The sequence below is a fragment of the Chrysochloris asiatica genome, unplaced genomic scaffold (genome assembly GCF_000296735.1).
Source record: "Chrysochloris asiatica unplaced genomic scaffold, ChrAsi1.0 scaffold00002, whole genome shotgun sequence".
Classification (NCBI taxonomy): Eukaryota; Metazoa; Chordata; class Mammalia; order Afrosoricida; family Chrysochloridae; genus Chrysochloris; species Chrysochloris asiatica.
Window position 1 is genome coordinate 40,283,963 of NW_006408520.1, and position 12,435 is coordinate 40,296,397.

A 12,435-nucleotide genomic window follows, 5' to 3' on the forward strand; every position below is an offset into this window, starting at 1 on the left:
TACTCCTCCAAAACAGATTTGCTTGTTCTTCTGGCAGTCCATTGTGTAGTCTATATTCTTCACCTACACCATAGTCCAAATCTATCAATTCTTTTTCAATCTTCTTCATTATTGTCCAACTTTCAAAGACACATATGAGAAAATGGAAAGTACCAAAAGTTGGATCAGGCACACCTTAGTGCTCAATGGGTCTTTTGCAACAGATTTGCCCAATGCAATACTTCATTTGATTTCTGGAGTGCTGTAATGATTGTGAATATATGTAAAATGAAATATTTGAAAGTATTATATTTTCCTCATTTATCATGATGTTGCTTATTAGTCTTGTTATTAATTAATTAATTAATTTTATGATGAGGTGAGGTGCAAACTTAATGCTGCAGTCTTTGATCTTCACATTCAACAAACAAGGTTGTATCTTTTGTGTATCTCAACTTGTAATGTTAATTCTGATGCCAAGCTTTTCTTCATATATTCCAGTTTTGGGGATCATTTGCTCAGCATACAGAGTGAATGAGTATGATGAAAAGATGCAATCCTGATGACAACTTTCCTGATTTTAAACCGCACAGTTTCTCCTTGTTCTGTTAAAAAGAACTGTCTCTTGATCAGGTTCTGTATGAACGAAATTCATGTCCTGGAATTCCCATTCTTTTGCACTGGTGTCCAAAATGCATTATGATCCATACAGTACAATGATTTTGCATAGTCAACAAAATAAAGGTACACTTCTTTTAATATTCTCTGGTTTCAGTTAAGATTCATCTGATGTCAGCAAGGAAATACCTCATTTCATGCCCTTTTATTAATATGGATTAAACTTCTGGTTGTTGTTGTTGTTGTTAAGTGCCTTCGAGTCGGGTCCGACCCATAGCGACCCTGTACAGGGTTTCCGAGGGTGTAAATCCTTACGGGAGTAGAAAGCCTCATCTTTCTCTCGCGGAGCAGCTGGTAGTTTCGAACTGCTGACCTTATGGTTCGCAGCCCGATTCGTAACCACTACGCTACCAGAGCTCCTTGTTAATGCAATCTTCCTTAATTGTCTTCACCAAAATGTGTTAACAATGATGTTGTTAAATAATGTCTACGTTTTGTTGGATATCCTTCCTTTGGAATGCCAACAAATATGGATATTTTTCTCAGCATCTTAACTGAGCCTTATTTTCCATCAATAACTTCAATTCGACCTTAGTATCTTTGGTTCTTATCATATGCTACCTCCCATAAAGATTGAACACAGATCAATATTTTTGGCACAGTGACTCTTTGTATTCCTTCCATATTATTTCTTATGTTTCCTGCATTAGTCAATAACTTGCTCATGTTGTTGTTAAGTGCTGTTGTATCAGTTTTGACAAATAACAACACTGCCTAGAGTTTCCAAGGGGCTGATGGTGAGTTTGAACTGTCGACCTTGCAGTTCAAACCAACCTTGAGGTCAAGTGCTTATCTTACAATGACACATATTACAGTTAGAGTGTGGAATTTTTTTTTCATCAGCTCTTTCAGTTTAAGAAATGGTAGACATTCTCAAACATTTTGGTTTTCTAGCTCCAGGTTTCTGCATATTTCATTATAATATTTTGCTTTGTCTTCTCAATTTGGTTTATGAAGTCTTCTGTTTAGCTTTTTTACCTTATCATTTTTTCTAATCGCTTGGCTATTTTATACAAGAGCAAGTTGCAAAGTCTTGTAGGGCCTTGTAGGAGATATGAAAATTAGAATTGCTTTATTATTAGACTGCTCTGATATAATACATAATTTGAATAATGAAAAACAAAATATTTGCATTAGCTACTGTTTGACTTGCACACATTTAAAAAATTACAAATTTCAACATTATCACGTGTTCAACAATCATATTATTTTACACACAGCATTTTATGCATGGACAGACACCTTTCATATTATTGGATAAAACAGAATGCAGGAAGGCACTGCGGGTGTTAAGTGAGAACTCAGCTTGTAGGCTAATCTCACTGGGTAGACTCTTTTGGGAAGTTATGATTTCCTTTCAAGCTTGTGGTGTTCAAACATACATAAGAGTGCTAAGAATGATTCAGAATAAAGTCTTTAAGATAACAATGAAATAATCCAATTTAACAGGACATGGTGATGGAATTTTAAAAAGTAATATTTAAATTAGGTAACAGATTATCATCTCTACAGAAACATTTTTAGCTAAGATTTGAGTATTTTGTGATTCATACTGAGTAGAAAAAAAATTTTTGACCTTTCAATCTACAACTTTTAGTAAATGGAGATACACCTTATGGAGAGCCAAAGATAAAAATTATGTCATTCTTACCCTCAAAAAGTTTACATTTATTACAGCTAAGTAGATTTGGGGATGTATTATATAACTAATACCATGTTTCATAAATTCTTATAGGCAATTGATTTCTTGGGAATTTTTTTATTCCTTATTTTTACTTCCTCATTTGACTTTTTCTTGCTTACAATTACTTTCTCTCACACTATTGGGATCATCTCAACAAGTATTTCTATACAAAATTATGGTAAAAGTATAAGAACAAATATATTGTTTTAAGAAAAGCAGTGTGTCTGAGTGTAAGTACTTTTATTGTCCCACACTCCAGTTGTACATGGACAGAACTTTGGAAAAGGCCAAGCAAGCACTTTATCTCTACCTTGGTCTAATTGCTCTCTCCCTTCTCTGCTGGCAAGGCTCTCACCCCCTGTAGCTCAGACTACAATTGTTTTACATTTCCTAATTCCAGAAGAAGAGAGGACTCACAGAAGTCTGCTTGGCTTGCTCTCTACTCAATGTGTGCACATAGCAGGAATCCACTTTAATTTTTGTCAGAGGAGAGAGGAACTTAGTTACATTATGTACATTAGCCACAATTATTTCCTTCTCTATATAACATTTGTTTCTTGGCAAGAGAGTTTTTCTTTTCCCTCTTGGGTCTTTAAAAGGACCTTTTTTGCCTTTCAGAATGTTTTTCAACCACATTTCTCTCTATCAAAGCAAGTTTCTAATATTTAGAAGTTAGCAACAAGTAACAGAGAAATTAATCTCAAATTTTAGTGAGCATAGGAATGATCTAGAGAACTGGTTAAAGCAATTTGTCTCTAATCTCATTCCAGAGATTCTGGTTCACTAGATAAGTGTGAGGACAGGACTTCGACTTGACTTTCTAGGAAGACCTCTCAGGTAGTGCTTGGCCATGGACTACATTTTCTGCAACACTATAATAGAGGGATTAAGATGTTATAAAAGAAACATTCAATGAAGCCACAAGAGAAGTGGTCAACTTTACCCTGTGCTTTCAAAACTGCAACCATGAAGGGACACTACTTGAGAGATGATTAGGCATTCTTCAGGTGCACTGCATAGTAAAGGAGACATGTCATGCAGAAGGACATTCCAGTAGAATAAACTGGATAAACCTGAGCATACTGTTACTGTCAAGTGTCAATGAGTCAGTTTTGATTCATAGCAACCTTATGTAAAAAGAATAAAACACCGTCTGTTCCTGAGCTGTCCTGACAATCATTTATATGTTTGAGTCCATTATTGTAGCCACTGTGTCGATCCATCTTATTGCATATCTTTCTCCTTTTCACTGATCCTCTAATTTAGCAAGCATGATGTCCTTCTCCAGGAACTGGTTCCTTCTCATAACATGTTCAGAGTACTTGCAACAGAATGGTACTGTTCTTCCATCCAAGGAGAATTATGGATGTACTTCTTTCAAGACAGATTTGGTCCTTCTCCTGGCATTTCATGCTATAACCCAATATTCCTTACAAACATCATCATTCAAAGACATCAATTCTTCAGTCTGACTTATTCATTATCCTGCTTTCACATACATATGAGGCAGTTGAAATACTATGGCTTAGATTAGGTACACCTTAGTCCTGAAAGTGACCTGTTTACTTTGTAACTTTTTATTTTAGTTGTTGTTAGGTGCCTTCAAGTTGGTTCTGACCCTGTGTAAAACAGAACAAAACACTGTCTGGTCCTGCACTATCATCACAATTGCTGCTATGCTTGAGTCCATTGCTGCTACCACTGTACCAGTCCATCTTTTGGGGTCTCCCTTTTTGTGCTGAACCTCTTCTTTTCCAAGCATGATCCTTCTCCAGGAACTGGTGATAATAATAACCTCCTGATAATAAGTATGAAAGATGAAGTCTGGATATCTTGACTTTTAAGGAGTGTTCTGTTTTTACTTCTTCCAACACAGAACTGTTTTTCATTTCTGCAGATTTTCCCAATGTAATACATTATTTGATTTCTCAACTACTGCTTCCATGGTTGTTGATTATGGCTCCAAGTTAAATGAAATTCTTGACAACTTCAACATTTTGTCCTTAACTTGAAAGTGTACATTGTTGTTGTTGTTGTTAAGTGTGATCAAGTCGATCCCGACCCATAGTGACCCTGTAAAAGGTTTCTGAGGAGCATCTGGTGAGCTTGAACAGCTGACCTTGGAGTTCAAATGGCTTTGTAGTCTGGCTCATTAACGCACAGCACCACAACAGGACTCTGAAAGTGTACATTAGGGAAAGAAGAAAAAAAAATGCCAGAATTGAGGGAAGAACATATGAAAATAAAAAGAGAAACAGACACAAAACAAAATACCTGTTTTTTAGACTAGACAGACTATATATAGACTAAATAGACTATATATTCTAAATAATTCTGTAAGCATCATGTGGCAATGATAAGCATTAAATGGAAGAAGATTATTTGAGAGTAGATTGAAAAAGAATCAAGGTAGCAGAACACTGGTGGCAGAAGAAAATGAATGTAGTTGTGGTGAGTGATGAGGTCCTGAACTAGGGTAGCGGAGAGAGAATGGGAAGCTGGAAGGAGAATTATGATGATAACTGATTAGATGCAGGCAGTTTGAACTTAAAGAATGTCAGCACAATTAATTGAAATAGCAAGTTAACAATTATAGGAAAAATACCAGTTTTGATGGCAGTGGGGAGAGGAAAGTAAGTTTATGGGTTTAGTTTTAGAGATACTAAAGAATTTCGGAGACGTGGGAGTCTGAGTTTCCACATTCTGAGGCCATTTCTTTGAAGAGGTACAATAGGCAGTCAGCTCTACAGTTCCGTAAATGAATCTAAGCTGGAGAAACAAATTTTGGAGGCATCATGTAATTACTGTATAGTTGTTTTTGAAGTAGAAAGATCAAATTGAATCATGCTAGGGGAGCAGGGAGAACATTGAAAGATTCTTAGGGGAGAAAATCAAAGGTGCTATAATAAACAAAAGGTGGGCTGCAAAAGATAATCTTACAATAGATACTAAGATATTTTATTAGAGAGATAGAGGGAGAACTGAGGAACTCAAAGATATCAAAGAGTGCCTGTTTGCAAATGGCTCAGAGACACCAATACATTGAGTATTGAAAGGAGTCTATTGGGTTCAGTCATTAGGAGATCATTGATGACTCTGGTGATAGCTCTTTTAGAAAATGATGAATACAGAAATTTTATCTCACTAGCTAAAAGACTTAATGAGAGATAAAATTTTGATATACTATAAAAACTTTCTCTCAGAAGCAGCTTAATTAAGAAGCAAAGAAGGCAGATATGTGTGTGTGTGTGTGTGTGTGTGTGTGGTGGGTGGGGAGGGTCTTGATGAAATCAAAGATCTAATCAGCACAACATCTATAAATTCATACCAGTAGATAGCCAAGATTGTGGGCCAATTGGAGGTCAGCAAAAGGACACCATGAGTCTGATGTAGGCGGTTCACAGGATGAACTAAATCATAAGGGAGGAGAGGAAGGCTGTCAGGGTGAGGGAGAGGAACCCCCAGCAAGCAGTGACACGTCTCAAGCCATTCCAAATACATCAGCTAAAACAAGTGATCAAAGCTTCTGAGAGCTGTGTCTCAAAGCCTGATTTTGTAGCCAAAACTTGGCAATTAGTAGTTGAAACCACATATATTGTCTAAAAACCACCCACGAGTACTTTGACATTTACTATACATAAGAGAATACACAAATCTGATCTGAACCAAAATGACGGGGGGAAAAATCTACTTGCAATAATTTCAATCAAGTGTCTCTAAACATCAGACTACTTAATGATATTGCCAAGTGTAATAAATAATCTCTTGAGTTCATTGCATTTCTTTATCTCTTTTTGACTTTATATGCATGTACATGTATCACTGAAGAAAAACTATTATTTCTCATGACTTTCAGTCAGCATGCTTCCATGTTAGGAATATTTAAATTACTTTCTTTCTAGTATATTTTTAAGAATTATCCTTTATTAAGTATAATGAATGAGAACATAGCTTTAGGGAGTACTTTGAAATATTGAATGCAGGTCTGAGAAATAAGTAAGCAAATCCTTCATAAAGAAATAGCTTAAACATTCAGTGAGAAAAGTAGAGTTAAGAAAGTATTATTTCCTATTGATGAAAAAGGAAATATATAATAGCCTGGGCCAACAATTGCAATGCCCTCCTGGTGTGGTGCTGTGGGTTAATGCGCTGGACTGCAAAGTCTTTTTGAATGACAAGGTCAGCATTTCAACCTCACCAGCCGTTCCTTGGAAGCCCAATACAGGATTGCTATGGGTCAGAACCTACTTAGCAACATTTAACAGCAACATTACCCATAATGGAGTCCTGGTATAGCACTGCGGGTTAATGCACTGGACTACAAGGTCAGTTTGAACTGTAAGGTTGACAGTTCAAGCTCACCAGTTCAAACTCACCAGCTGCTCCTCAGAAACCCTACACAAGGTAGCTATGAGTTGGAACAGATTCAACAGCACTTAGCAACAACATTATCCACAACAGTGTTCCTGAAACTATGTTCTTCAAATTACTTGTAATCTGCTATATGTTGATAGCTGTTCTTTATCTATTGCTGCATAAGAATACTTCTATAAAGTTGTTGCTGGTGTTGTTAAGTGCTATAAATAACTACTATAAATGTAGCCGCTAAAATCAGTATACATCTATTATTATCTCACATGTTTGTTGGTCCAAAATATGGGTAAATTTCAGCTGGCTGTTCTGAAAGATGGCAATAAAAAGCTTTGGTCTTCTTTGGTTAGTTGATAATGGATGGAGGGGATTGTAACAATGACAATGAAACGATATCTGATAGGATGAATATAAAACTAATGTTCTCCCATGTAAACTATCACATAATTCACAATAAAACATTAAAATAAAGAAATTATATGACATATTGCATTGGGCAAATCTGCTACACAAGACCTCTTTAAAGTGCTGAAGAGCAAAGATGTCAGCTTAAGGACTAAGGTGTGGCTGACCCAAGACATGATATTTTTAATAATCTCATATGCATGCAAAAGTTGGACAGGGAATAAGGAAGACCATAGAAGAATTGATGCATAGAGTTTTGGTGTTGGAGGAGAATATTAAAAGTTCTATGGATTGCCAAAAGAACAAAACAATCTGCAATGGAAGAAGTATAGTCAGAGTACTCCCTGGAAGTCAGGATGGCCAGATTTTGTCTCTCATACTCTGGACATATTATCAGGAGGGACCGGTCCCTGGAGAAGGATATCATGTTTGGTAAAATGGAGTCAGAGAAAAAGAGGAAGACCCTCCAGTGAGATGGATTGGCACAGTAGCAGCAGCAATGAGCTCAAATGTATCAACTATTGTGAGATTGGCCCCGGATCAGGCAGTGCTTCGTACTGTTGTGCATATGGTCGCTATGAGTCGGTGCTGACTCTATGGCATCTAACAATAACAACAAGGTTTTCCTGGACTTGTCTAAGCATGAGCCACATTGCTGGTCTAATTGTCAGAAAGAATTCAACTGGCATCTGAACTTAATCAATATTGAAAATGGAGTTAGGGCTTCTGGTTAGAATGCAGACTTTCACAAAACAAGTGCTTTTGAATTTAAGCTCTAATGCATTGTGCAGTAAGAAAAGAGCTAGCCCACTGATTCTTCATTGATTCAGACCAGAAGTGATGGAAGTGCTCTGTGTCGCAGCTGATTCGTTAGGAATAGTCACATGCCCTGTCCAGTTACTAGAGAGCTGGGGATATGCAGGAACACATGGCATTTTGGGGGTTGTTTGTTGTGTGCCATCTAGTCAGTTTGGACTCACAGTGACTCTATAGCACAGAGCAGAACTGCCCTGTAGCGTTTCCTCTTCTGGAATCTTTATGGGAGCAGATCACCAAACCTTTTCTCCCACAGAGCTGCTGGTGAGTTTGAACCTCATACCTTTCTGTTAGCAGCCCGGTGCTTAACTATTGCATCATCAAAGCTCCTTGTGGCATTTGGAAAACAGTACACTTCCCAGACTCAATGGCACTTCCCTAATGCAGTGGGATCCTCTATGGCCTCACACACATGCTTGTAAATAGTGGTTTATCAATTGTTAGTTTTAAGACTACATGGGGTTTTTTTGGTTATAAAAAGTTGACTCGTTGTAGAAACTTTAGAAAAATGCCAAAAAGTCTAAGGGAAATAAGTTTCCTACAACCACTACTTAGGGATAGTTGTTGTTAAGTAGTGTCAAGTTGGTTCTAACTCATAGTGACCCTGTATAGGGTTTCTGAGGGGTGGCTGGTGAGTTTGAACCTCTGACCTTGTGGTTAGCAGGCCAGTGCTTACCTCACAATCTCACATCAGGACTCCACACCAGGGATTGTTGCTGTTGTTGTTGTTAAGTACTGTCGAGTCGGTTCTGATTCATGGTGACCCTGTATAGGGTTTCTGAGGAGAGGCTGGTAAGCTTGAATGTTCAATCTTGCTGTTCAAACTGATCTTTCAGTTCAGCACATTAACCCACAGCACTACATCAGGACTCCACACCAGGGATAACAAATCTTAATTTTGTGTGTGTGTCTCTCTAAGAATTTTGTTTTCAATATATATTCTTTATTATGGCTCGTCTTTCACAAATTATTTTATTACTTGCTTTTCTTACTTAACATTTTTGCATTTTGTTAAAATTAAATTAATTAATTTTTTTTTTTTTTAAAGCTTTGGTCTTATTTCAGGGTCATGGTCTCAACTCAACTTTATACTAGCAAAGTACATGCTTGCAAGATTGCATGGTTGTTGCAAGAATTCAGTACCTTATGACCTCCTGGACTGAAAACTTCAGTTTTTTGCTGACTGTCTGCTAGAGGATGCCCTTCATATTTTACCACATGGGTTACCCCAATAAAATCAATTATCTATCAGAATAATAACCAACAAGAAAGAAAATCCCCTTATACCCAAACATAGAGTAACAATGGAAGGGATGCCCTATCATTGCTACCTTATTTGATTGATTAGAAGTAGGTTACATGCCCTGCCCATATTCAAGGGGAGGGGATTATGCAAGCATGTGAATACCAGGAGGTAAAGATTATAGAGGCAACTAAGATTCTGCCCTCCACAACCTTCTCTTAGAGAGTTACAAATGAATAAATACATAAAGGCAGTGAGACTACTATGGGTATGGGGAGATATTCAATTAGGCTATTATAAATTGCACTCTTTATCTCAGCATATAAAGCCTCCGTTATCAGCTTCCAACCTACTTTTCTAGGATGATGTCATTATTTTCTATGTTTCTTATATACCTATGACTCATAATATTGTTCACCTCATTTTTTTAGATATGACCTAGATTTATCATCAGAAACCTTATTAATTTTCCTTTCTAAATTTTTTACATTCTTCAACACTTAATTTAAGTTTTGCAATTTCCATGAATATTTTCTTAAACATTTTCAGCTGGATTTATATATCCATTTATACATTCACAAAGTAATTATCTAATTATATGATAATATGCTTGGTTTGGCACAGAGTTTATAGCAATGAACACATAGATATGATTCCTATTCTCTTGAAATCTATACTCTAAAGGAAGAAGCAGGCAGAAAACAAAAAACCACAAAAAAACCCCAAACTGTAGATAAAGACATATGCTACACAGAAAAATAGCAGGGTACTGATTGTGATAGTTAAAAAAAAAAAAAAAGCAGGCACCTAATTTTTGTTTGTGATGATCAAAACAGACACCGATGAAATGACCCTGAAATTTCAAAGATGAAGGAAAAATGAGATGAATCAGAGGGGCCTGTGCAAAGTCTCTGAGTTGGGAAGTGTCTTGATATTCAACTAAAGGAGGTAAATCTGATATAGCTATAGTGCAATCAGAACGTGGAAGAGTAGCATGTGATAAATGTGAAGAGGAGAAGAAAGAAGTGTTGGCAATGGAGCTTGCCTTTGAACCGTATGATTCCTATTCATTGAATCTCTTTGATCCAGGAATAGAGAGCGATGATGTCAGAGGAGTGACAGAGGAACAGCAGCAGTAGAACCAACAGCCAGAGTATGAAACAGAGTGGTGGAATGTCTAGCCCACCAAGAAAGCAACATTGAGCACTTTTGGACAGGAGACGTGTTTGTTAGGCTGGGTGTTTTCATGGATTTAATTAGGAGAGCCAGGTTTGCTGAACAATGGAGCTAGAGCTGAGTGCCTTGAGACTGAGGCTTATAGTAGAGTAGCAGAGTGGAGTGTCCTTTGGGCATTTATCTGCAGCCCTAAAGGAACATCATAATATTGCCTGAGCAGGCCAGGAGCTAGGCCAAGGGACTGAGAAATGGAGAGAGGCCTGCTTATAGGTATGGAGAAGAGAGGCTTTCCTGACTGGAACAACTGTGCCCTGAGAATTTCTAACCCTGCAGTTAGAAATTAAGGGATCAGTTAATTTTAACCTACTAGTGTATGTACAAGATTAGTTGATGGTAGAATTGTGTATCTTTTCACAATACTTATTTAATCCATATGCATAGCACATAGTCTGAGAATCTGGATTATATAAAGAAGAATGTGGCATCAGGATTGGATGAAGATCTGTGATATGTAGATGATACAACCTTGCTTACTGAAAGTGAAGAGTACTTGACATATTGATAAAGATCAAAGACTATAGTCTTCAGTATAGATTACACCTTAATGTCAGAAAATAAAAATCTTCACATCTGGACCAATAAATAACATCATGATAAATGGGAAAAAGTTTGAAGTTGTCAAGGACTTCATTTTGCTTGGATCCACAATCAACACTCATGGAAGCAGCAGTCAAAAACTCAAACAATGTACTGCATTAGACAATTGTATTCTAAAAGATCTGTTTAAAGTGTTCTCCTGACTCAAGCCATGGTATTTTAAATCATTTCATATGCATATGAAAGTTACACAATGAATATGGAAGACTAAAAGAATCAATGCATTTTAATTACGGTGTTAGTAAAGAATGTTGAAATTACCATGGACTGCCAGAAGAACAGACAAATCTGTCTTGGAATAAGTGCAGGCAGAATAGTCATTAGAAGTGAGGATGGCGAAACTTGTCTCTCATACTTTCTACATGTGATCAGGAGGAATCAGTCCCCAGAGAAGGACATAATGCTTGGTAAAGTAAAGGATCAGTGAAAACACCCAATGAAATGGATTGACACAGTGGCAGTAACAATGGGCTCAAGCATAACAAATCTTATGAGGATGGCTCACACTGGGTAGTGTTTCATTCTTTTGTGTATAGGATCCCTATGAGAAAGAACCAAGTGACTGCACATAGCAACAACAACAAGTGTGTTATAAGCCAAGGGTCAATAAATTATAATCTGTGGGCCCAAGTTTATTGTATTCCTTTGTGTGGCCAAAAAGCTAAGAATGGTTTTGCATTTTGTTTCTAGGTTTGGCCTTTTCAAACTGACCATCTGTACTGTTTTAAAGTGTACAATTCAGCACTGTTAATTACATTCACAATGTTGTATGCCACTGTCAGGACTATATATTTCAAAGTTTTTCATCATGGTTTTTATATTTTTAAAAGTTATAATAAATAAACAAAGAAATATGTGACAAAATATATGTAGTTAAGAAATCCTAAAATATTTGCTGCATGGAAGTTTACCAAGAAAACTTGCTGACCCCTGGTCTGTACACATAGTAATGATGGAATGTAAAGAAGTGAATGGTGCTGAGATATATTTAGATAGACATATTTCAGAAATTTCTCAGTTCTGGGTGTGAAGAATCCAGAGAAACAAACTCACTGCCAGAAAGTCCATTCCAACTCATAATGACTTTATATATCTGTCCCACAGAATGGCTGACTAGTGGATTTAAACCCATGACCTTGCAATCAGGAACCTAACACCTAGCCCACAGAGCCACCAGAGCTCATTTGGGGTGTGAAGAAGAGAGAGATTTAAAGGAAGGCATCTAAGTGTTGTACCTTAACAATTGTGTTCATTAAAATGTTATTTAACAAAATGTGAAATATTAAAAGTAGAATGATTCATAGAATTCTACTTTAAAATACATGCTAGAAACATACAAGTAGGGAGAGGGTAATGGAAGAACAAAGCAGATGGGAGAACAATTAGACAGGTCTCAATGGGCTAAGTAAGACAGAGGTAAATAATG